We start from the raw sequence: 26,775 nt of genomic DNA on the forward strand, positions 1-26,775 counted from the left end.
GCCTGGCCCATTTTATATATTCTAAAAGAATCAAATTTTCAAACAGTCTGCCCTTGTGTGCCTGTGCTGTCTTGTGTCTCCAGCTCCAGCCCTTATCTAATCTTCTTGAAATACCTTTTATATAATTCTTGAAAAGCACTAATAGCACTGTTTTTTGTAATGCAAATAAAATCATGTTTTTATGTTGGTAAAAATTTATTTTGGCAGTCTTTTAGTTGGATATCCTGAATAAATAGTTTTAATTTTTAAAAGCAGAATGCTGTGGGTTTTCTTGATCCTGGGCAATAAGAATTTTAATGAAATCCCAAATTCCTTTCAAGATTGTGTCAGAAACTCACAGCTTGCTGTGGTTACAAATTGCTTCAGTATAACCTTAGTATTTTGCCTTTTGCACACTTATACTTTTGCATTGCATCTGTGACCTTTCATTCATGTAGTAGTTTTGTGAATTGTGAATGAGGGCTATTTGTTTGAACTACCAAGTTTCGAAATTATGTTACAAATAATTTATTTTTATTTTGTTCAGTACAAATGTTTGCAAAACCTTTAATCAGTGGTAAGGCACTTATATATTTTCGCTTCACATACTCTTTCAAAATTGTAATTATCCACATTTGATATAATAGATGTATTTCACAACATTTGGCTTTGTCATTTGACTCCTCTTCATTTTCCCCTCAATTCCAACCGTCTTTACAAGAAAAGCCAAATAAGGAAACATTTTACTTCTCTGTCTACTATGAAAAATAATTTGTCAAAACGTGAAACTACTTTTAAAAGCCATAGTTATATCTGTAGGTATCTGGTGCAATTTAAGTTATATTTCACTATGAAATAACTTTGCATATTATCATTAGAAGGATTTAAACAATCATGTAATTTTTTCTGTTTCTAATAACACAGGAAAGATAAATTACACTGATGTAGCTTTATCACAAATTATATAATATAATAACATTTATGTAAAATGAATGTAAATAGTCTTACTAGTTTTCAAACAAAAAACCTTATTTTATGGTATAAGAAGAATAATTTTGTTGTATTTCAATAATATGTCAAATTTCTTAGAAGTATTAATTTAGAACAGGATATTTTATTGTCTTCTTAATAAAGATAAACAAAAGCTTAGATTTTCTGCTCTCATTTTAAGAGTTGACAAGGAAAATAATTGACTATAATTTTTTACACATATCCTTCTCTGAAATGTTTCTTGTTCTGTTTTGATATAACAGATTATTCCTTGATTTTGAGAATTAGACTTTAAGCATAATCTGTTAATTTTGGCTTTACTTCATTTCTCAGCGTGTCTCAAATGCTATGATGAACTTTGGTTTCTTTGAAATGTTTAATAAAGTGGTTTCTATTGATTTCATATGTGTACTCAAACTAATACACAATGGTAGATTATCAAGTTTTAAGATGATACTAGAGTAATAAAACTGGGCATACTCTTTCACAGTATAGTAGTATATTTGGCCTCACTGTGCTTGCTTGGCAGAAGATGGTATCATTAACATCTTTTTATAAGTTGAGCCAGTCTTTAGTGTCCTCATTTCAAGTACCCTATGTTTTTTGGTTAGTATGGTTATGTATATCTGTTGATATGAAAAATGGCTCTGTATTTTTTTTTTATTTATCATACCTGATAAGCAGTTATAAGTTATATTGCTTTTAGGGAAGTAAATCCCAGCAACATATTGCTTTTTGTTGGTGTTAGTGCTTCTACCATAACCAACTTATAAATTTTCCCTAGTATATTCTTTTAGTTTTCAAAAGTTCCTTATAATAGTATGACTCAAAACTAACTGTACATGATTTTTAGGGAACTTTATGATGTATTTCTTTATCATTAACTAACATTTTAATGTTTAATTTTTAACTGCTCTGTTTTGCCTTTCCCTTCTTCTGTATTCCTCTGCCAGTAGTTTCTGTGATTTTGTTATCTATCAGAAGAAAGTGATAAAATAGGAAAGTACAATAGAACCTTCTAATAGACTCATTAAATTCATATATCTTCCAAAATTAAAAAATAATGAACAGTTTATTAATATTTTTGCTATTAAAGTTATAAATACATTTTTCTTTTACATGGGGATTTACAACATGAGATTTGTAGTATCTTGAATTACTACTTTTGAACAGTATACTGTAACAGTTACACTATTATTATGGCTGCTTATACTGTCTACTACACGAATACCAAAGGCAGATTTGTTAGTTTTTTCTTTGGTTATTTGGAAACCTGATGTTACTGAACTCAAGGTTGAAACTTCAGTCTTCTTTTACTTCTCTTCTTCGTCTATAAATGGATTTCCTAATCAACCAGTAAATGAATATCAACAACTTAAATATTACATATTTAGCAACCAAAATCTTTGCTATTGTTAGAAACATTTCCACTGGTAGTTTATTGCTAAATATTAAAGATTAAAGTGTTCCTTTTTTTAAATTTGAAGATTAAATCAAATATTTAAAGAAAAACTTTTCTTATCAGGCCATGGTTGCTGCAATAAAAGAAAGAAAGAGAAGCTTTCCTGTATAAAGTTTTACCTACATCATAGGGTTATTGTAAAGGTTAAATGAAATAATACTTGTAAAGCCTTTATAACAATGTGTGGTATTTATCAAATGTACAATATTCATATTCTCATGAAATTATAGATATTTTACAACAGTAACAGATATGAGCCTTATTAGAAAAGTAAGATTCACAAAAGGTAGAATGTCAAACATTTTAGGATATTTGTTTCAGAAATGGAATTTTCCCAAGTATGTCTCCTTAATTTTTCATTTAGTGATTAATTGTTTAGACTTTTAAATGGATTCCAAAAAATGGATTCTCTAAATTTTATCCACTCAGCTTTCTTGGGAGATTTTTAGAGGAGTTTTAGGGTCACAGCAAAATTGAGTGGAAGATACAGAAAGTTCCCACATATCTCCTGCCCGCATACATTTATAGCCTCTGCCATTATCAACAGTCCCCACTAGAGTGGTACATTTGTTATAGTTGATGAACCTGTGTTGACACGTTGACACATCATTATCACCCAGAGTCCATCGTTCACATTAAGGCTCACTCTTGGTGTTATACATTCTGTGGGGTTGGATAATTGTATCAGACAGAGTGATTAAATCTTTTAACAGATAGTTAACATGAATTCTCTTAATTCTTTTCTTAATTTTTAATTAATTCTTTTAACAAGTAGTACTAATGCTCAACATACAACAGTGAGCGAGACTTAATCTCTGCCCTCCAGAAGCTTATATAGTACTTCTTTTTAGTGAAAGAGCTTATAAGTCTGAAAAATGTACAGATGGCATTAACTAGAGTGTTTAGTTCTGTTGTTTTCGTTCCTTCGTTAATAATGTTTTAATATCTCCACATAGTAAAAAAAAAAAAAAACATGGAAAATATCCTGGAAGGTTTAGTAGGCAGTTATTTTCTTTATTAGAACAAACTGTTGTTTGGTTTGAACTCTGTTGTCATTGGCCTTGGAAATGTTGGAATTTTTCATTAATATGGATTATTAATATTATTTACAGATATCTCACATGTATATTGAATTATGAGTTGTCATATAGTACTTTTAGATGGAGTCATCTCCTTTGAGGCTAGCAGAAAAAGTAAAATGTTTCCTGTGTGTTAGTGTTTTAGTTATAATAACCTAAACATAGTTTTATACTACTTCGTGTTAGATCAAGTTATGTAGAAAAGTAATTAGAAAGTGTTTCACTTGCACCTCAGTAGATTAAAACCAGTTTATAAGTTTTAAAATATGCTAATTCTTTTTGACACTTGTTGATTTATCTGTTTGGTGAAGGCAGATCCTGGATTTCAGTTTAGGGAAGATGACACTTAAAAGACTGACAAACTTGTACACTGTGTTATCAGGAAATGGGACCTGATTATTTCTTGGAGGCTTGGAAGATTTTGCTGTATTGTCAAATGATTGCACTTTAACCTTATATCTAGTAGAAATTTTACTTTCCTTTTGTGAGATCAGAGTAGTTGAACTGTAGATTTGTATGGCAAAACTCATAGGTGTATATTCAGTAAATAGGTGTAACAAAAGATGGCAAACTAGCTGTCGTAAACATCCACAACCTTGTTTAAGCTCTTTTATATTCAGCAGATTATCTATCATACCTCCTGATTCACTAGAACTTTATTTGGAATTTCCTGATTCTTTCAGTTAAGCCAAAAACTGATTATTTGGTAGCATCAGTAAAATCGATAACCCTTTAATGAGACTAATTAAGAGAAACAGGAGACACAAAGTACTGATATCAGGAATGAAAGAAGGGGCATCACTACAGATCTTATGATCAATAGAAGATAATAAGGTAGTATACAACTTTTATGCCAATAAATGTGTTAACTTTCATGAAATAAAAAACCTAAGTCATTGGAAAGTTTTTGACAAGGGAAGAACAATCAGTAGAATAATGTTCCCGGGGAGCAGTTTAAAATTGTAAGCAAATATTTCACAATACTTGTTTTTTTTTTGAGATGGAGTTTTGCTCTTGTTGCCCAAGCTGGAGTGCAGTGGTGCAATCTCAGCTCACTGCAACCTCCAACTCCTGGCTTCAAATGATTCTCCTGTGTCAGCCTCCCAAGTAGCTGGAAACAGGCGCATGCCACCATGCTTGGCTAATTTTTGTATTTTTAGTAGAGGAGGGGTTTTACCATGTTGACCAGGCTGGTCTCAAACTTCTGACCTCAGGTGATCCACCCCCCTTGGCCTCCCAATGTGCTGGGATTACAGGTGTGCACCACCACGCCTGGCCACACAATACTTTTTAAAAATTCAATTTTAAATAAAATTTAACCTTTAAATTAAAAAATTTTAAAGCTTATTTTTTTTTCCATGAAGGAAGGCCATAAAACAGTGATACAAGAACTCAAGGAAGACATGGTGAGATAAACCCCCCAAATTGATCACAGAATTGACAAATTGTAAGGCATGGAAGGGAGAATAGATAGAAAATGGAATTAAATGAGAGACTGAACAAAATGGGAAGAAAATCACAACATGTGCATAGTTTCCAAATAAGAACAGCAAAACATTATGATTGAGGAAATATTTAAGGTAAAAGTTAAGAAACCTTAATGGAAATGAAACGACTTCATTTGATGTAATGAAATAGCACAGTGTGTACCAAGGATAATTGACTCAGAATGGTCAATTCCAATATATATCATTGTAAAGTTTCTGAATTTCAGGAGCTTTAATAACTGGGAGGTGGTGAGGGGGCTGTAGGGAGCGAAGAGGGAGTGGTGGGGATTAGGCTGATCTCATATTTCCCCACAAGAACTACAGCAAATACTATAAGACCCCCGAGAAAGAGTGAAAAGCAGCCCAAATTCACTTGAAATAAAAAGGTATAGGTCAGAGGTTGGCAAATTTTCTCCTGCAAGAAATATTTTAGGTTCAGTGGATGATATGTTCTCTGTGGCAACTAAACTATAGACACTAAAGAAATGAATAGGTGTGGCTGTGTTTCAATAAAACATTATTTACAAAAATAGCAGTAGGGCAGGATTTTGGGCGTAGTTTGCTGACTTCTCTGCACCACCATTCTGGATATTTTTTTCTGGACAAAAATCTAAAAAAATATTAATCATGCTGTACTTACGCATGGTTTTTGTTGTTTTTATTAGAGACAGGGTTTCATTATGTTGCTCAGGCTGAAGTGCAGTGACTATTCAGAGGCATGATTCATGGCACCCTGCAGCCTCAAACTCCTGGCTTCAAATGGGCTCAAGTGATCCTCCTGCCTCCGGAGTAGCTGGGACTACAGGAGTATGCCACTGTGCCTGTCTTATGCGTGGTTTTTAGTGGAGGAAGATTGTGTGGGCATAGTAGAAAATAGTATTGTATAAATAGATAATGTATGTATTTATATTATATGTATATTACATATATGTGTAAATAAACTGGCAGCCCATATCTGTTTCTTGTAACATTTCTTTCATAATTTGAATTATCATTGTATTTGTTTATCATTGTGGAATATTAAACATATTTCTTTGTATTATAACTTAATTTCCAATCCTTACAAGAAAACTCAGCTAATTATTTTGAAAGCTCCTTGAAGACAAGAGAGTCTTTCTAACACATCTTTGTGTTTAATCACAAATAAAGAAAACTAACTTTCTTTTTTCAATATAATGTATTATGTCTTTGCGTCTTATGTTGTCTGTTAGATCTCTGTTGAAGAAGAATGTCTGATTCCAATCCCAATTGTAATATTACCTCCTGTTTTTGTGTGGAGATGTTGCTTACCCCTTTGTGCCTGGTTACCTCTCCGTAAGCTGTGCTAGTGTTGGAAGGTTTCATAACCCAGTGTTTATTGAGAACTCTGCAGAAGAAAAATGCAGAATAAAGTTATTATTAACTAGGCTTATCACAGGTTTACCTTTTAATATGGTTAAGTTTCCATTTTCTTTGCTTTTTCTTTTTAATTATTAAAAACAAGACCAACTGGCTTTTGTTCTTTAGGAGCCGAATAAGAATACAAATAATGTAATACTATCAAAAAATTTCCTCTTAAATTTAAAGCATTAGATTCAATAACACATGTTGAAAGTTGTGCAGCTTTTTCCCATTTAAAAATAAGTGTTTCCATGCTTCTTGCAATTTGTGGTAGATTTTAAATGTCTTTGCTATTTTGTGTTTCACTTATACATGCACATTCTTGGAAAATGTCACTTTCTCAAATACTTTGTTCCGCTTTTCCTAATTTTGTTTCAATCTGTTAAATATCATGAATGAAAATAATAAAGGTCTTTGTAAAGGAAAATGATATTAATGTTTAGAATTTTGAAATCATAAAAGCCATATTTCACATTGCTTTAAAGTGATGTTCATTGTATTGCATTAAAAAAAACCCCTCTATTTTGAAAACATTGTCCAGGTTAAGAATGGCTATGATTCTAATAAAATGCACAAATGTAAAGAAAAAACATACTGTTACAAATAATTAAAAATAGATGAGAGACAAAATTTCAATATTTTTGTTAGGGATTTATGAAACTTGAGTTTTGGAATTGAATTCAATATTGTATTATTTATAATTCTTGTTTTTTATCAAGCATAAAAGATCCCTTTGCATCTGTCTACTGTACCATTTTCGGGAGGTATTTAACTTTTAAAGATGCAGAAGGTACAGTGTGAGGCTACCATCTATTGTGCATTATAATTTTTAAAAAGCTCAAGTATTCAGCATCAAACTTAGTCTTCACAAAAAGCTCAAGGCACTTAGCTCATTTCTCATTCTATAGATGCAAAAAACCTAGTTTGTGACAAAGAAAATGAATTGTTGATCCTATTATATAAAGATTTAATTACACAGGAATACTTAGTTGTGCATAGCTAAAAATCTTATTTAATTCCTGTTTTTTGACCTCTTCATGTTTTGGCTCCTTTAGTGGTTCATTTGACTAGTCCTCACTGCATTCTTGACTTTTGTCTTATGTAGAAACTTGGATCTGAAACAGATTGTCAGAAGGTTTCCCCGTATTTACAACATGTATGGTAGTATTTATATATAAAAAGATTCCTAAGTTATGGGTTGAGAATTCTAATGATTACTTAACCATGTGATGTGGTTATGTACATTTGGTCAAATCTTTTAACAGGTTAACCTCAATTAATTAAGAACAAATTACTGATATAACTTGTGAAAATTAAAGTAACTTGATTAAAATTGCTTGATGCTTAGTAGGCTTCTCTGTTTTATCATTTCAAAAACTCTCCCTATTGTCTCAATAAAAGTGAGCTAGAATTCCAGAAATGTTAGTGTGTTATAGAACTTGAACAATGGAGGCTCATTTGGTTAAATTTGTTTCAGAATAGATTATATTGCTACAATTTTAAAAAATATTTAAATAAATAAAATGTGTATAATAATTTTTCATATACTACTTTAAGTAAGGAACTTAAGTTAGTAGATTTAAATGTAGCACATATAAAGTCATAATTTTACTTATACTGCTGAAATTTAATCAATGTCATTTTTTTTTTGAGATGGAGTCTTGCTCTGTCGCCCAGACTGGAGTGCAGTGGTGTGATCTCGGCTCACTACAAGCTCCGCCTCCTGGGTTCACGCCATTCTCCTGCCTCAGCCTCCCCAGTAGCTGAGACTACAGGCCCCCGCCACCACGCCCGGCTAATTTTTTGTATTTTTAGTAGAGACGGGGTTTCACCAAGTTAGCCAGGATGGTCTCGATCTCCTGACCTTGTGATCCGCCCGCCTCGGCCTCCCAAAGTGCTGGGATTACAGGCGTGAGCCACTGCGCCTGGCCCATCAATGTCATTTTGAAGTAGTATAATGGCAGAAGGACTGAAACTTTATTATATGTCTATTAAAAAACCCTTCTGCATCTTTGAGGTCACACTAAATCTAAAGATTATTTTGTTGCAAAAGAGAGAGACTGGATGGGTTATCTATTGGTATATAACATATTAGAACATATTTAGCATATTAGAACAACATTTATCTTCTCATAGTTTATATGGGTTAGGAGTCCAGGCACAATTTAACTGGTTCATTATCTTAGGTCTTACAGGCTGGAGTAAAGGTCTCCTCTGAGGGCTTGACTGGGGGAGATTCCACTTCTAGCCTTCCTAGGGGCAATTCTTAAAGGCTGTCTGCAGTTCCTTGGCATAGGGCTTCCCCACATGGCTGCTTACATAATCAGGCTCCCAAAAAGAGTCTCTAGTGATGGCCTTTGGGGAGACTGGGGACCAAGAAATGAAGATGGCATGAGGCAGCCTTTCAAGGTGCTGGAAATGTATTTTTCTCTTTGTGTGGAGTTATAAGGGATATATGGACTTGGAAAATTTACCAAGGTGTACACTTTAGATTTTCACACTCATTTTTAGGTATGTTATACTTCTATATATCTTTATTTAAAAGTAATTGTAAAACATACTTTAATAAATAACTGCATTGCTTTTAGATTTTTTGATACCCCTTTCTACTTTGGAACCAATTTTTTAATTAATATGACTCAACAAAAGTAAATGATAGGTATATCCTGTCACTGCTTTAACCAGATCATTGGATAATAACCTTTTAAAATAGGAGATCTTTGATTGCAATGGAATTTCAGCTTTATGTTTTGGTAGTGGACAACCTTATACATTTGGTGAATTAATTAGAAAACTTACAATCATTGAAAATGTAAGGTTACTACTACATAACATATCAAAAAATAGTGGCATGAACTCCTTATACTCAGGTTAACTTCTGGCACCAAGATACCACCTGCCTATATGGTGATTAAAAAAAAGGAAGTATACTAGAACAATTTTTTTTTTCAATTTTCTATTTAGAACCCTGACTGTAGCTAGTTCCATGTCCTTTTCCTCTGCCAATATTCTGCATACTCTACGGGACATGATCTTCTGTGATTCCGCATTCGGGTTATAGTTCCTTTCTCCATTTATTTATATTCTCATCTAAGTAAGCAATGTTGAACATGTGACATTGCTTAAACAATGTGACATTTGCTTACTGCTGAGTGTGCTCTCTCTCCTTTTTCTAATGTTCAGTTTCTAAGCTCTTTCTTTTGTATCCTTGGATTCCACCATTGTATTGAAAATAAATTCCTCCGTATCTACAGGCTGGCTTTCATTCGAAAGACAATTATTTCCTAATGGTAACTCACTTTGTTTGGATTTTGCATTCTCTTAGCTTTTTTTTTTTTTTTTTAAAGACAGTCTGTTGCCCAGACTGCGGTGCAGTGGCCCAATTATAGCTCACCGCAGTCTTGAACTCCTGGGCTCAACGTATCTTCTCTCAGCCTCCTGAGCAGCTAGGAATGTAGGTGTACAACATCACACCCAGCTAATTTTTAACTTTTTTTTGTAGGGACAGGGTTTGGATATGCTACTAAGGTTGATTTTTGTTTTTTAATTTTTTTTTGTTATCTTATTTTACATAGTATTGGTATATATTTTTAAAAATTGGCTAAAAAATTTATATGTGCCCTTTTCCTAGTGTCTCTGTTAATATTTTGTTGTTGTTTGTTAATTTTTTTTTTGAGACAGAGTCTTGCTCTGTCGTCCAGGCTGGAGTGCAGTGGTGCAATCTTGGCTCACTACAACCTCCACTTCCCGTGTTCAAGCGATTCTCCTACCTCACCCCACTGAGTAGCTGGAGATTACAGGCACACACCACCACATCTGGGCTAATTTTTGCAATTTTTAGTAGAGATGGGGTTTCACCATATTGGTCAGGCTGGTCTCGAACTGGTGATCTCAGGTGATCCACCTGCCTTGGCCTCCCACAGTGCTGGGATTACAGGCGTGAGCCACTGCACCTGGCCATACTATTTGTTGAAGTTAAGAAAATATCCCATCTCCATATTTTTGGCAAGATGTGCCCTCTTGTTCCTCTCCCTACATTCAGTCATACTGCCATTTATCTACCTTGTGACCAGTATGACAGATTGCATTCTTTTTACATACAGGCTTATATCAGCTATTTAAAGAAACGAGGACTCCCAGGTCATTTCAAATTCTTACTTTCTAATCTTCACATGGCTGTATGGACAGTGCTGCATATCCTTTTATCATCTGCACTGATCCCTTCTCCCTACTCTATGTTTTTCTTTATGCATATTACTTATTAATCTCTAACATTTGATTTTACTCATTTATGTGTTTATGTTGTGTTCAGTAGGTGTCTTTACCTACTGGAATATGTTCAACAGTGGGAAGGATTTTGCCTTGTTTTGCAGTCATAATGCCTGGCACAAAGTATATAATTTTTTTTTTTTTGAGACGGAGTTTCTCTCTTGTTGCCCAGGCTGGAGTGCAATGATGTGATCTTGGCTCACCGCAACCTCTGCCTCCTGGGTTCAAGAGATTCTCCTGCCTCAGCCTCCCGAGTAGCTGGGATTACAGGCATGCATCACCACACCCGGCTAATTTTGTTTTTTTAGTAGAGATGGGATTTCTTCATGTTGCTCAGGCTGGTCTCAAACTCCTGACTTCAGCTGATCTGCCCACCTCGGCCTCCCAAAGTGCTGGGATTACAGGCATGAGCCACCACGCCCAGCCACAACTAATATAAATTTATTGAATGAATAAATTAATGAGAATATAAAAGGCAATAATTCCCTCTACCATTCTGAGATTGAGGCCTAATTTTGACTTTAGATTCATTGTTACTTCCATATTGCTCAAAATAATTTCATTGGTATTTACTAACCCATTTTAGATGAGGTATTAGGATATACCAACATCACATATAATTCCCTATCTTCCCAGTATAGTTGTATGGAAAACTTCAGTTTTCTGTTTTCTTTTTTTTAAAGGTGCTGTGGTCTGTATCTATAGAAGTATAGTTTTTCACTTCATGCCAACTTGTAAATTTTGCTTGCCCTTGGTTCAGATACATTCGTTGGTCTAACTAAGGGGGAGGGCCCTTGTAGTATCAAGCATGACCATCTAAGACTACTGGCTTATCATGGGATGCTGAGTAGGACAGTTCTCTTTATGTCAATTGTGGCTGGCAGATCTTTTAATTGACCTCATGGATACAAGTATCATAAGTTTGCAAAGGAAGAAGCAAGCATCTCGAGCTGGGAGGGTATCATTGTAGTCAGTGAGTAGACGTGAGGATGGAATAGAGCCAAGCAGATAGAATACCATGAGTAAAAAAGTTAATAAAGGTTTAAAGGCTGCAGTACAAGTTTTCTGAAAGGGGAGAATTTAAACTAATGGTTTAAAAGTGCTCCAACAAGAGTGGGCACGGTAGCTCATGCCTATAATCCCAGCACTATGGTAGGCCGAGGCGGGTGGAGCACCTGAGGTCAGGAGTTCCAGACCAGACTGACCAACATGTTGAAACCCCATCTCTACTAAAAATACAAAAATTAGCCGGGCGAGGTGGCGCATGACTGTAATCTCAGCTTCTCAGGAGGCTGAGGCAGGAGAATAACTTGAACCCAGGAGGCAGAGGTTGCAGTGGGCCAAGATTGCGCCATTGCACTCCAGCCTGGGCAGCAAGAGGGAGACTCCGTCTCTAAATAAATAAATAAATAACCCCAACAAACAAACAAAAACCTGAGTCCATCTGGTGAAGGTCTTTATTTGCATAGATAAAAGTTTGAACTTTATGGCAGTGGTGTGTCATTGAAAGCTTTAGAAACAGGAATTAAATTATTAGAGAGAATTGTTTAGGGAGATTACTGTGACCAGGTGGATTTTTAAGTTTGTAATGTTTGAGTGTGATATAATAAAACAGATCACAAGGGATAAATTCCCCTTGCTTATGATCCTTAACAGTGGCCACTGCTCATTACACTCTATTTCCGAACGTCTTGTTTTCCCTTCAGTTCTGCTGGTTTCTGCTTCATTCTAAAACATTTATTGATGGTAAACTATGTCTAAGCACATGCCTGGGCATGCAGAATTAATAATATACTATTATTGGCTTAAACAAGATCACAATCTGATGGAGACTTAAACACAAAGTATAAAAAAATTTTGAAAATATTATTTTTCCTGAAGGTTCCTCCTTGTGTTCTATTCTCTTGGTTACACACTCCCTTTCTACTTCTTTCTTTCTCTTTTCTTTTTCCTTTTTTTTCCTCTCTCTCTCTTTCACAAAGTCTCACTTTGTCGTAGCTCGCTGCAACCTTGAACTCCTGGGCTCAAGTGATTCTCCCACCTCAGCCTTCTGAGAAACTGGGCCCACAGGTACGTACCACTGCACCTGGCTAATTTTTTTTTTTTTTTTTGAGACATAGTCTCACTCTGTCACCCAGGCTGGAGTGCAGTGGTGACATGTCGGCTCACTGCAGCCCCAACCTTCCATGCTCAAGCAATCCTCCCACCTCAGTCCCCTGAGTAGCTGGGAACACAGACGTGCACCACCATGCCCAAATAATTTTTAAATTTTTTTGTAGAAAGGGTGTCTTGCTTTGTTGCACAGACTGGTCTTGAACTCCTGGGCTCAAGTGATCCTCCTGCCTTGATCTCCTAAAGTGTTGGGATTACAGGCATGAGCCACCACACCTAGCCCCGTTCTGCTTCTTTATTTTTTTCAGTCTGGATCAGGTATATTTCTTATGTCAAAAGTCCTTTTTTATTAGTATGGTTGAATATGTATACACGGGCATCCCCACTTACTTCCTGTCTTGTTTAAAAGCATCACCAAGTTCTCATTCAGAGTGGTTCAAAACCTCAATGTTGAAATAATCTGTACTCCGCTGTTATTGGGTATTATATAAATGTCAAGTTCCTGTTAGCTGATGGTGTTTGTGAGTTGTTCTATATGGTTTTTTGTCTAGTCTTCCTATCAGTTGTTGAGAGAAGTATGTTGAAGTCTCTCCTATTATAATTGTGGATTTGTCTATTTTTCCTTTCAACTCTACCCATTTTTACTTCAGATAACTTCCAGCTCTGTCGTTCAATATATATATATTTAGGGTTGCTGTGTCTTCTTGATGTATTGACCCTTCTATCTTTATTTTCCTCTCTGTCTCTGCTTATTTTCTTAGCTCCAAAGTCTACTTTATCTGATACTAATCTTGACAGCCTCCCTCCCTCCCTCCCTTCCTTCATTCCTTCTTTCCTTCTTTCCTTCTTCCCTCCCTCCCTCCCTTTCTCTTTCTTTTTGTTGAGGTGACTTTACATTATATAAAAGTTAACATTTTAGAGTATACAGTTCAGCAGCATTTAGTACATTTACAGTGTTGTATCACCACAGCCACTAGTTCAGAACATTTTATTGACATCGAAAGAAAACCCCATATCCACTAAGCAGCCCCTCCCTGTTTCCCCCTTCCTCCAGCCACTGGCAACCAACAATCTGCCTTCTGTCTCTGTGGATTGACTTGTTCTGGATATTTCATATAACTGGATTCACACAATATGTGACCATTTGTTTCTGACTTCTTTCACTTAGCATAATGTTTGGGAGGTTCATCCATGCTGTAGCATGTGTCAGTACTTCATCCCTTTTTATGGGCGAATAATATTACATTGTATGCGTACACTACAATTTGTTTATCCATTCATCTGTTGAGAGAAATACAGGTGTTTCTACTTTGTGGTTATGATGAAAATGCTGCTATGAACATTCATGTGCAAGTTTTTGTGTGAACGTATGCTGCTTCCTGTTGGGTACAGGAGTAGAATTGCTGGGTCATATGATGATTCTGTGTTTAACTTTTTGAGGAACTGCCAAGCTCTTTTCTGCAGGAGATGTACCATTTTATATTCCTACCAGCAGTGGACCAGAGTTCCAATTTCTTCACATTTATTTTCTGATTTTAATTTTTAAATTATGACCAAGCTAGTGGCTGTAAAGTTATATTTCATTGTGAATTTGATTTGCATTATTGTAATGACTAATGATGTTGAGCATCCTTTATACATGTGTTGACCATTTGTGTATCTTCTTTGGAAAAATGTCTATTCAATTCCTTTACCCATGTTTTTTTTTTTCCCATTGGAATGTTTGTCTTCTTGTTGAATTATAAAAATTAACAATATATTCGGGATATTAGATCCTTGTCTGATATATTATTCACAAATGTTTTCTCACATTTTGTGGTTTTCTTTTTACTTTCTTAATAATGTACTTTGTTCCACAGATGTTTTAAAATATTGATGTAATCTGATTTATCGGTTCATTCATTTGTTGCTTATACTTTTGGTATCATATCTAAGAATCAATTGCCAAATTCAAGGTCAGGAAGATTTACCTATTTGTTTGCTCCTAAGAGTTTTATAGTTTTATATTTGGGTCATTAGAACTATTTTGAATTGGGAGCTAGGGTTTCACTTAATTCTTTTGCAGAGAAATTTCTACTTGTCTCAACATAATTTACTGAAGAGCCTGTCCTTTCCCCATTGAATAGATTTGGCAGCTTTTTCAAAAGTTAATTCATCATTAATTTGTTTCTGGACTCTGAATTCTATTTCATTTTTGGAATGTCTAATGCTAGACATTAGACATTTGTATGTCTAATACTAGGCCAGTTTCACAGTGTTTTAATAACCGTAGTTCTGTTGTAAGTTTCAAAATGTGAGTCCTCCAAATTTGTTCTTTTCCAACTTTGTTTTGGCTGTTTGGTGCCACTTGTACTTACATTTGCGTTTAGGATTGGATTTCTCATTTCTGCATAAAAGGCCATTGGAATTTCTATAGATAATGTATTGTGTTATAAATGGAACTGTTTTCTTCATTTGTCTTTTGGATTGTTCATTGCTAGGTTTTGCATGTTGATCCTGAAACTTTGTTGAATTTATCAGTTCTAGTACTTTTATAGATTATCGGGAATTTTCTCTCTATATAAGAATATGTTGTCTATGAATAGATACCTTTTATTTCTTTGTATTACCTAATTGCTTTGCATAGATCTTTCAGTACAGTGTTGAATAATAGTGGGTATCCTTGTCTTGTTCCTGATGTTAGGGGAAAACTTTCAGTTTTTCTTTATTGAATATGGTGTTAGCTGTGGGTTTTTCATGAGCCCTTTATTATGTTTTCCTTTTTTTTTTTTTTTTTTTTTTGAGACAGAGTCTTGCTCTGTCGCCCAGGCTGGGGTGCAGTGGCCGGATCTCAGCTCACTGCAAGCTCCGCCTCCTGGGTTTAGACCATTCTCCTGCCTCAGCCTCCCGAGTAGCTGGGACTACAGGCGCCCGCCACCTCGCCCGGCTAGTTTTTTGTATTTTTTTTTAGTAGAGACGGGGTTTCACCGTGTTAGCCAGGATGGTCTCGATCTCCTGACCTCGTGATCCGCCCGTCTCGGCCTCCCAAAGTGCTGGGATTACAGGCTTGAGCCACCGCGCCCGGCCACCCTTTATTATGTTTTCAAGTTTCCTTCTTTATTTTTTTTTTAAGTCAGCGTCTCGCTCTGTCACCCAGGTTGGAGTGCAGTGGCATGATCATAGCTCATTGCAGCCTTGACCTCCCGGGATCAAGCAGACTTCTAGCTTCAGCCCCCCGAGTAGCTGGGACTACAAAAAGAAAAAAAAAATTACTCTGGTATTTGCAGGTTGGCTTTAAACCGGGACAGTCCTTGGATGTGTTGTAACGCCATCTACAATTCTGCCTTAGTCTTCACTTCCCGCTTGAGATGAGCCAGAGGCTCAGCCAGAGATGCAAAACGAGAGTCCTTGCTGTTTTTCTTCGAGCAAATGTTTGGCCCTGTGTATGAGTGTTTTAGTTTTTATTCCTCAATATTTTAGCCAGCATATATCAGCAAAGGTAGACACATAGATACACACAAAATATTCATTTTAAGGAATTGGTTTGTGTGATTTTGATGTACAGCAAGTAATAACTAGGCCAGGCTAGCAAGGTGGGAGGCTAGAAACTGTCAGAGAAGAACTGATGCTGCAGTCTTGAGACAGAATTTTTTTGAAATAACATGTAATTTCACAAATTGAATCTCTGTGTTCAGTTCTTTTTTTTTTTTTTTTAAATCTGCTATCTTCCTTTTAAATGTCTTTATTCATTTCCTTTTCATTCTGGAAAATGTGTGTACTACACAAATTCAGTTTTCTGCATGAACTAGTCTATTTATAGCTCAATGTACACTTTCTGTTTTTACTACTTTTTTTGTGGAGGGGTAGTGTGCAGAGGAGAGTAATGGACTTGGTTGGGTGTTTATTATTTGCTTGAGGATGGTATGTTTTCTGTATTCTTATGAAGAAAATAAGATTTGTTTTTTCTCCCCAAATTAAAAAAAGTTTATAAAGAGATTTTCTCTCAAGGGAAGCTATTATTCTAACTTGTAGCTCAGGTTCAACAGCGAGTGGTGCATAGTACTGGTTTTTAACAAATATCAGGCCGGGCACAGTGGCTCATGCTTGTAATCCCAGCACTTTGGGAGGCCAAGGCAGGTGGATCACCTGAGGTCAGGAGTTTGAGACCAGCCTGGCCAACATGGCGAAACCCTGTCACTACTAAAAATACAAAAATTAGCTGGGTGTGGTGGCACACATTTGTAATCCCAGCTACTTGTGAGGCTGAGGCAGGAGAATCACTTGAACCTGGGAGGCGGAGGTTGCAGTGAGCCAAGATCGCGCCACTGTACTCCAGCCTGGGCAACAAGAGTGAAACTCTGTCTCAGGAAACAAACAAACAAACAAACAAACAAACAAACAAAGATTCAAGTTGTAGTTGTATGAATTCAGTGAGTCATTTGCAAGAACTGATTTTCTTTTTGCAGTTCTTTCAAACAAATGTTATTCCATACATTAAATTTATTTGTAACTAATTTATTTGTCACATGACTAGCTATTGCTGCCTCACATGCTGGGCAAAAATAAACTGGCCAGTGTGCTCCTTGGGTTGGATAATCACACTGCCTGCAGCAGTTGCTCAGTTTGGTAGTAATGTGGCCAAAGGCCTAATGCCTTTTGTTTTGTTTTTGTTTGTGAAAATCCAATTGTTTCAGTTGAAAAGACTATCCTGTTTCCATTGGATTGCCTTTGCTTCTTTGTCAGTGATCCATTGCCTATATTTGTGTGGGTCTATTTCTGGCTTCTCTGTTCTGTTCCTTTATATTTCTCTGTTCTTCCACCGATACCACACTATCTTGATTATTGTATCTTTATAGTAAGTCTTGGATGTCAGGTAGCATCAGTTTTCAATTCATCTCTTCTCCTTCAATATTGTGTTGGCTATTTTGAGTCTTTGGCCTTTCCATGTAAGCTTTAGAATCAGTTTGTCAGCACTCAAAAAATAATTTGCTGGATTTTGACAAAATTCAACACCCTTTCATGATGCAAACTCTCGGCAAACAAAGAATAGTAGGGAACTTCCTCAATTTGGTAAAGAATATCTACAGAAAATATGTAGCTAACATCATACTTAGGGTTACAAGCTATGCTTTCCTGCTAAGATCAAGAACAAGGCGAGGATGTCCACTCTCACTTCCTAGTGGAAGTCCTAGCTAGTGCATTAAGACAAGAAAGGGAAATAAAAGCCACATAGATTGGGAAGGAAGAAAGGAAATGTTTATGAAATTTTGTTTTTTATTATTTTTAAAATTAGTAGACTTTTATTGGGCAGTTTTAGGTGTATAGAAGAATTTGAGTGAAAAGTACAGTGTTCTTTCTTCTTCTTTTTCCTTCTCCTATTCCTCCTTTCTTCTTTCTTCTTGACCAGCTCTCACTCTGTCACTGGAGTACAGTGGCACAATCGTAGCTAATTGCAGTCTTGAACTGCTGGATTGAAGTGATCCTTCTGCCTCAACCTCCCAAGTAGCTGGGACTACAGGCGTTCTCCCATGCCACGCTGATTTTTTACTTTTGTAGAGATGGGGTCTTGCTACATTGCCCAGGATGGTCTTGAACTTCTGGGCTGAAGCAATCATCTCACCTTGGCCTCCAAGAGTGCTGGAATTAGAGACGGAACCCACTGCACTTGGTGCGTGGACTCCCTTATTCTTTGATACATCCACTTTCTCCCATCATTAACACATTAAATTAGTGTGTCTAGTACATTTGTTTCAGTTGATGTGCTGATATTGATACAACTAATATCCATAGTTTATATTAAGTTTCACCCGTTGAATTGTACATTGTGTGGCATTTGAGAAATATATGGTGCTATGTACCAACTATTACAGTATCATAAAGATAGTTCCCCTGTCCTGAGAATCCCCTGTACTCTGCTTGTTCATCCTTTTTTCCCTCCCCCTAACTCCTGGCACCACTGATTTTTTTTTTTTTTTGAGATTGAGTTTTTGCTCTTGTTGCCCAGGCTGGAGTGCAATGGCACCATCTTGGCTCGCTGCAACCTCCGCCTCCCCGATTAAATGATTCGTCTGTCCTAGCCTCCTGAGAAGCTGGGATTACAGGCACCTGCCACCACACCCAGCTAATTTTTGTATTTTTAGTAGAGACGGGGTTTCATCGTATTGGTCAGGCTGGTCTCGAACTCCTGACCTCAAGTGATTTGCCTGCCTCGGCCTCCCAAAGTGCTGGGTTTAGAATCGTGAGCCACTGCGCCTGGCCAATTTTAGACCTTTTCTGACAGGCTTCTTTTACTTAGCGATATGCATTCAGGGTCCCCTCATTTCTTTTTCTGACTTGATGGCTCATTTCTTTTTATTGCTGAATAATATTTTTACTAGCAACAAAGAATGGAATACTTAAGTATAAAACAAGCAAAAGATCTATATGAGTAAAACAACAAAATACTGATACATGAAATAAAAAAATGTAAATGTCATCTTTTCCTAAGTTGATCTACGCATTCAGTGCAATTCCTATAAAAATACAAGCAAGTTGTTTTGTGGATATGTACTAAGTAATTCTAAAGTTTGTATGGAAAGGCAATGCTCCTAGAAGATAACGTAGAAAATCTAGGTGATCTTGAGTTTTGGCGATGACCTCTTAAGTACAACCCTGAAAGCACAATTATAAATGAAAAAATCAGTAAGTTGGGCTTTATTAAAATTAAAAACTTTTGCTCTGTGAAAGATTATTTTAAGAGAGTGAGAAGATGGGCTGCAGATGGTTAGGAAATATTGGTGAAAGACAAGTCTGACTAAAGAACTAAAGAACTCTTAAAACTGAACAGTAAGAAAATGAGCAATTGTATTAAAAAATGAGCGAAAGGATCTCAGCAGCTCGGGCTGCAGGAGGAGTGGCAGCGGCCAGGCAGCCCAGCTTCGCGAAGGCTCTCGGCAGGCTGCAGTCCACAGGTACTTGGCACGCGCCCTCCCCGCCACCAGGATGCCCAAAAGGAAGGTCAGCTCCGCCGAAGGGGCTGCCAAGGAAGAGGCCAAGAGGAGATAGGCATGGTTGTCAGCTAAACTTGCTCCTGCAAAAGTGGAAGCGAAGCCGAAAAAGGCAGCAGCAAAGCATTGAAACCACCATCTATAAAGCTCTGCATGTTCTTCACGGGGTGATTAATTTCTACCCAAAACTTAGGTTAAAGCTTCAAACAAAAAAGTGCAAACAAAAGGGAAAAGGGGAGCAAAAGGAAAACAGGCTGAAAGACACTAAAGAAGGTTTACCTGAAGAAAAGGGGGAAATGAAAACTAAGGGGAGTCCAGCCTCTGATGAAGCAGGAGAGAAAGAAGCCAAGTCTGATTAATACCATGTACCATGTCTCATCAGTGGTCCCTGTCTCCCTTCTTGTACAATCCAGAGGAATATTCTTATCAACTCTTTTGTAAATGCAAGTTTTCTTAGTAGCTCTAGAAACATTTTTAAGAAGGAGGGAATCTCACCTCATCCCATTTTTTTAAGTGTAAATGCTTTTTTTTGAGAGGTGAAATCATTTGCTGGTTGTTTATTTTTTGGTACAACCAGAAAATAGTGTGGGATATTGAATTCTGGGAAACTTTGACTGTCTCAGGTGTCAGCTTAACATTCCATAGACGGGTTAGTTTTCATATCCTATAATACAAAGCATATTAAATGGCAATATGGAGTCAGTCCTGCATTTAATGTCTTGAACATTTGAAATTACTTCTATTCCCATGTTGTTTTTTAGTAGAATTGTTTCCTAAAGAAAACCACTCTTTGATTATGGCTCTCCCTGTCAAAATTGTGTCCATTCTGTAACACCTTTGGTTGTGGGTGTCCTGTTTTCCTAATAACTTTGTTGCTGTCCTGTGAAAGATTAAAAATTTGAATATGTAGTGTACATGCTATTCAGTTGTGAATTGGTGGGATGTATGTAACAGCTTATCAAATTGTGAAGATAGCCTCTTAAGGAAAATTTGCTTCCAAATTTAAGCTGGAAAGTCACTGGAATAACTTTAAAAAAGAATTACAATACATGGCTTTTTAGATATTTGTTATGTATGTTAAGAATTGTGTACAAATTAAAATGTCTGTACTGATCCTCAACCAATAAAATCTCAATTATGAAAGAAAAATAGAGCAAAAACCTGACCAAAGAAGATACATATGGCAAATAAGCATATGAAAGATGCTCAATAATGTATGTGATTGGGGAATTGCATAAAAATAACAGTTGGATACCACAGTTTTAAAGGGCTAAAAGCTCTAACATTGACGATACCAAATGCTGAGAAGATGTGAAATAACAGGAATGCTCATTTATTGCTAGTGGGACCGCAAAATTGTACAGCTACTTTCAAATACAATTTGGCAGTTTCTTACAAAACTAAACATCCTCATACTGTAAAATTAACCAGTTGCTCTCCTTGGTATTTACTCCAATGAGTTGAAACTTATGTCCTCACAAAAACCTGCACAAAGATGCGTATAGCAACTTTATTCATAATGGCCAGAACTTGAATACAACCAAGATGTCCTTCACCATGCAAATGGGTAAACATTGGTACATCCTGTGAGTGGAGTGTCATTCAGTGCTAAAAAGAAATGAAGTATCAAGCCATGAAAAGACATGGAGGAACCTTGAATGCATATTCCTCTGTAAAAGAAGTCAATCTGATAGTCATACTGTATGATTCTAACTATATGATGAAACTGTGGAGACATTAAGTTGAAAATTTATGTCCACACAGCCTGCACATGAATGTGTATAGCAGCTTTATTTATAATTGCCAAAACCTGGCAGCAAGTTGCCCTTCAGTAAATGAATGGATTAACGAACTGTGGTATATTCATATGATGGAATATTATTCTTATTATTCTTATTTATTTTCAGTGAGTTTGTGTGTGTGTGTGTGTGTGTGTGTTTGTGTGTGTGTGTGTGTGTGTGTGTGGAGTCTCGCTCTGTTGCCCAGGCTGGAGTGCAGTGGTGCGATCTCGGCTCACTGCAATCTCCGCCTCCCAGGTTCAAGTGATTGTTCTGCCTCAGCCTGCTGAGTAGCTGGGATTACAGATGCGTGCCACCATGCCTGGCTAATTTTTGTACTTTTAGTAGAGACAGGGTTTCACCATGTTGGTCAGGTTGGTCTCGAACTCCTGATCTCGTGATCCACCCACCTTGGCCTCCCAAAATGCTGGGATTACAGGCGTGAGCCACTGTGCTCAGAGCGTTTTTTTTTTTTTTTTTAAGCTTCCTACCTTTTTACTCTGGTGGTTCGTGTGCTAGTTGCACGTGTAGTTTTATAAGAAACTGCTAAACTGTTGTCCAGGCGACTGTTCCATTTTATATTCCCACCAGCAATGTGAGTGATCTCATTTGTCTTTATCTTTTCCAGCATTTGTTGTCACTATTTTAAAATTTTTTTCAGTTTTGATAGATGGGTAGTGGTATCTATTAGTGGTTTTGTATTTTCTTTCTTTTTTTCCTTTGAGACAGGGTCTCACTTTGTCACCCAGCCTGGAGTGCAGTGGCACAGTCACTGCTCACTGCAGCCTCAACCCCCTGGCCTCAAGTGATCCTCCCACTTCAGCCCCCAAAGTAGCTGGGACCGCAGGTGCATACCACTATGCCTAGCTACTTTTTGTATTTTTTTTGTAAACAGGGTTTCACCATGTTGCCAAGGCTGGTCTTGAACTCCTGAGCTCAAGCGATCCCGCCTGCCTTGGCCTCCTACAGCGCTGGGATTACAGGTGTGAGCCTCCGTGGCCTGGGCTGTTTTGTATTTTCTTTGTGGCTAATCATGCATTTATAGAATCTCTTTCATGAAGTATTTCTGCTTATTTACTTTGTTAAAAGAAGGCCATCAAGAAGGCCATGCCCGAGGTCAGCTGAAAATACTTCTGGTTCTCCTGGGATAATTACTTAATGATGCTGTTTGCAACAACTACCATCTTTTCCATTGCCTTTTAAAGCAAATGCCTATGACTCAGTATTTGATTATATAAATTATAATGAAGACTCACCTCCTGGTTTTTTATTAATGGGAGAAGGAGTAAGAAATTGTGTGTAGAATAGGTTTATAGGTTTTCAGAATTAGGGCCTGAATTTAAGACATATGATATGAAAATCCAAAAAAGTTGTAGCTAAGTATAATTATTTTGGTTTGTCCTGTGCATTCCAAAATTATAGATAGAGGCTGGGTGCAGTGGCTCATACCTGTATTCCCAGCACTTTTGGGGACCTAGGCAGGTGGATTACGTGAGGCCAGTAGTTCGAGACTAGCCTGGCCAACATTGTGAAACCTTGTCTCTACTGAAAATAGAAAAAATTATTTTCAGGTGTGGTGGCATGCATCTGTGGTTCCAGCTACACGGGAGGCTGAGGCATAAGAATCACTTGAACCTGGGAGGCAGAGGTAGCAGTGAGCCAAGATCGAGCCACTGCATCCAGCCTGGGCGATAGAGCGAGACTGTCTCCAAAAAAATTTTAGAAAAATTATAGATTCATTTAGAGAAAATATTTAGTGATTTCTTGTTGATTTTTGTCTTCCATGTTTATAATATTTTTCCTTTTAAGAAATCTAGTTTAAATATTTTGTTTTATAGTTTGTAATTACTTAATTAACCTTTTAATTTTCAATAAAACAAGCATTTTTTGAAATTTGTTCTTTAAAAAGTTTTAATTAACCCTCTTCACTGCAATGAATTCACTGTGTAAATTCCATATGTTTGGCTGTTGTAATATATAAAAATGGGGACTTTTTCCTCCCTAATAAAATCTTAATAACTTCCTTTATGGGTATGGGTCAAATGTAACAGATTGTTCTGATAAAAAATTTCAATACACATGCTTAGTAACTCACTATAAAACAAGTTACTTAGATAAAGAAAAGATCAGTTAAAGAGAATTTGCACTCATTTCTATTTTACATTTATCATGAATAGTGTAAAATGCCTTTACTATTCATTTTTATATGTATATATGGGATCCTGGGCACAAATTACAGATTTTTAAAGAAACATTTAGTAATAAAAATTGCATCCTTCCTGCCTTTCCTACAGCCTCTGATATTTGCTTACAGTAGATTCAGTTACATTCTAAACTTGGCTCTAAAAATTTCTTCTAGGAACTTCCCCCCCTTTATGCTATTAGGTTTATCTTTAAAGTCATAGCTCCATGTTTAAATGTCAAACACAAACCTTTGAAAATAATCCATTAGAGCTCTGTAGAAGTCACATGAAGACTGTATTCTGTGCAAAACTTTCTTGTGGCACTGTTTTCTACACCATTTTTGGCTTGTACGATAGAAAATAAAAGCTTGTTTCATGTCTGTCTATTTTAGTATAACACCTTATGGGGCATGCATACTGATTATTTTATGGAAAGCACTCTCATCAGCCTGCCCATGAGGAAAATTAGGATTGTCTTGCTGTGTTCCATGGAAATGGCCAAGGCTTTTCAAAAGAGAAAACAGAGAACAAAAGAATATGTCGGGCGTGCACACAACTGTGTTATTGGCAGGAAACGTGCTGACTCCTTTGTGAATGTGTGAATTCGTGAAGACCCTTATTTCAAAGAATTATCTTTTCCTATTAGTTGTTGAATGAAGGGTTTTTCTCATATATAAATAGTTTCTAGTTCTGACAAATTTTGTTCAGTTATCTATAAAGTGAGCTTTCATAACATTTGTTTTGTCTGTTTCTAATGAAGACTTGTTGCAGGAAGAATCTCAGTTGTGACATTGGATGATGCCAGTGAAGTGATCAGAATTCCAGTATCTAGTGTGTTGTAGCCATAATGAGCTTCTAATTGAAGGCGACAGGCTGCTTTTTTCCCCCTCCTAGTTGGTCAGGCAAAATGTTAGATTACATTCATTATTAACTCATTCCTTATCAGCAGAGAACTGGATTAATTTGTAGGGAACGTAAATAATTTTTGCTTTGTGTCAATTTTAGAGATTGAAGTTCAGGCTTATACAAGATTCTCTCCCACCTGCAGCTGTTCCAATTGTATGCATTTGTGTAACTACCATCATAATAATGATACACTAACATTTCTGTCACCCCAAAACTTTCTCATGCCCCTTTGTGCTCTATACCTTCCTTCTTTCCCTCTCTCTCGCAACACTGATTTGCTTCCTATTATTATAGTTGTGGTTGGTTTTTTTTTTTTTTTTTTAACTTTTCATAGAAGGGACTCATATAGCATGTAGACTTTTATATCTAGCCTCCCTACCCCCACAATCATAGTATTGAGATTCATTTTTGTTGTTTTATAGATAATTTGTTCTTTTTAAATGCTGAATACTTTTCATTGCATTAATATATAACTGTCCATTCACCTATTGATGGACATTTAATTGTTTCTAGGCTTTTTATTGTAGATAATAAAATACCTAGTTGTGACATATGGAAAATGTATGTTTAATTTTTTTTACAAACTGGTGAACTATTTTTCGGAGTGACTGTACCATTTTGCATCTCCAGCAGTAATGTGTGAGGGCTTCATTAAGTTTGCATTCTTGCCATAACTTCGTACTACTAGTTTTTAAAATTTTAGTTATTCTATGGGTGTAGTGGTATCTGTTAGTGGTTTCAACTTGCATTTCCCTGATAATTAAATATGTTGAACATCTTTTCATGTGCTTACTTGCTATCTGCATATCTTCTTTAATCACGTATCTTTAAACATATTATGGCCATTAAAAATTGTATGCTTTTTGCTTCTACAACAGTTATAGAATTATGGCCATTTTATTTATTATGAACACCTTTATTTTTTGTTTTTCATGCATGAAATTTATTTTAGAGCTAATGTAAGCTTAGCCCACATTATAATGTTATAACATTAATTTTAATGCTAACATTGACATTAAACATTAAAACAGCATTGATACAGAAAATGAAAATATGACTTAATATGTACAAAAGAGTTAGGAAAAACTTGATAAAGAATTTTTTTCCAACTTTTAGGTTCTGGGGGTACGTGTTCAGGTTTGTTACATGAGTAAATTGCGTGTCACTGGAGTTCGGTGTACAGATTATTTTGTCACCCAGGTACTGAGCATAGTACCCGATGGGTAGTTTTTTGATCCTCACCCTACTTCCACCCTCCTCCCTCAAGTAGGCCCCCGTGTCTGTTGTCCCCTTCCTTGTGTCCATGTGTATTCATTGTTTAGCTCCCACTTATAAGTGAGAACATTCTGTTTGGTTTTCTGTTCCTGCATTAATTCACTTAGGATAATGGCCTCCAGTTGCATTCATGTTGCTGCAAAGAACATGATTTTGTTCTTTTTTTATGCTGCAGAGTATTCTGTGGTGTATATGTACAACATTTTTTTTTTTTTTTTTTTTTTTGAGATAGAGTCTTGCTCCCGTCACACAGACTGGAATGCAGTGGTGCGATCTCAGCTCACTGCACCCTCCACCTCCCAGGTTCAAGCAATTCTCCTCCCTCAGCCTCCTGAGTAGCTGGGATTACAGGTGTGCACGACCACACCCAGCTAATTTTTGTATTTTTAGTAGAGACGGGATTTCACCATGTTGGCCAGGCTGGTCTCAAACTCCTGACCTCAGGTGATCCACCTGCCTTGGCCTCCCGAAGTGCTGGGATTGCAAGCATGAGCCACCATGTCCGGCCTATGTACCACATTTTAAAAATTCAATCCTCTGTTGATGGGCATATAGGTTGATTCCATGAATTTGATACTGTGACTAGTGCTGCGAAGAACATATGAATGCATGTGTCTTTATGGTAGAATGATTGATATTCTTTTGGATATATATCCAATAATGGGATTGTCCTGTGTCAAATGGTAATTCTAAGTTCTTAAGAAACCTCCAAACTGCTTTCCACAGTGGCTGAACTAATTTACATTCCCACCGGCGGTGTATAAGCATTCCCGTTTCTCCACAACCTCGCCAGCATCTATTATTTTTTGGCTTTTTAATAGCCATTCTGACTGGTGTGAGAAGGCATCTGATTGTGGTTTTGATTTGCACCTCTCTAATGATTAGTGATGTTGAGCATATTTTTCATATG

The 26,775-nt window shown here is 36.5% G+C and overlaps 1 protein-coding gene and 1 pseudogene across 19 annotated transcripts in view; both read left to right on the forward strand.

Moving 5' to 3' along the window:
* BCAS3 (BCAS3 microtubule associated cell migration factor) overlaps positions 1 to 26,775 on the forward strand; it is a 711,835-nt gene that overhangs the window by 151,855 nt on the left and 533,205 nt on the right. The window lies entirely within an intron of this gene.
* LOC141408786 (uncharacterized) lies at positions 19,505 to 20,468 on the forward strand (annotated as a pseudogene).

This window comes from Macaca fascicularis, chromosome 16, assembly GCF_037993035.2.
Source record: "Macaca fascicularis isolate 582-1 chromosome 16, T2T-MFA8v1.1".
NCBI lineage: Eukaryota > Metazoa > Chordata > Mammalia > Primates > Cercopithecidae > Macaca > Macaca fascicularis.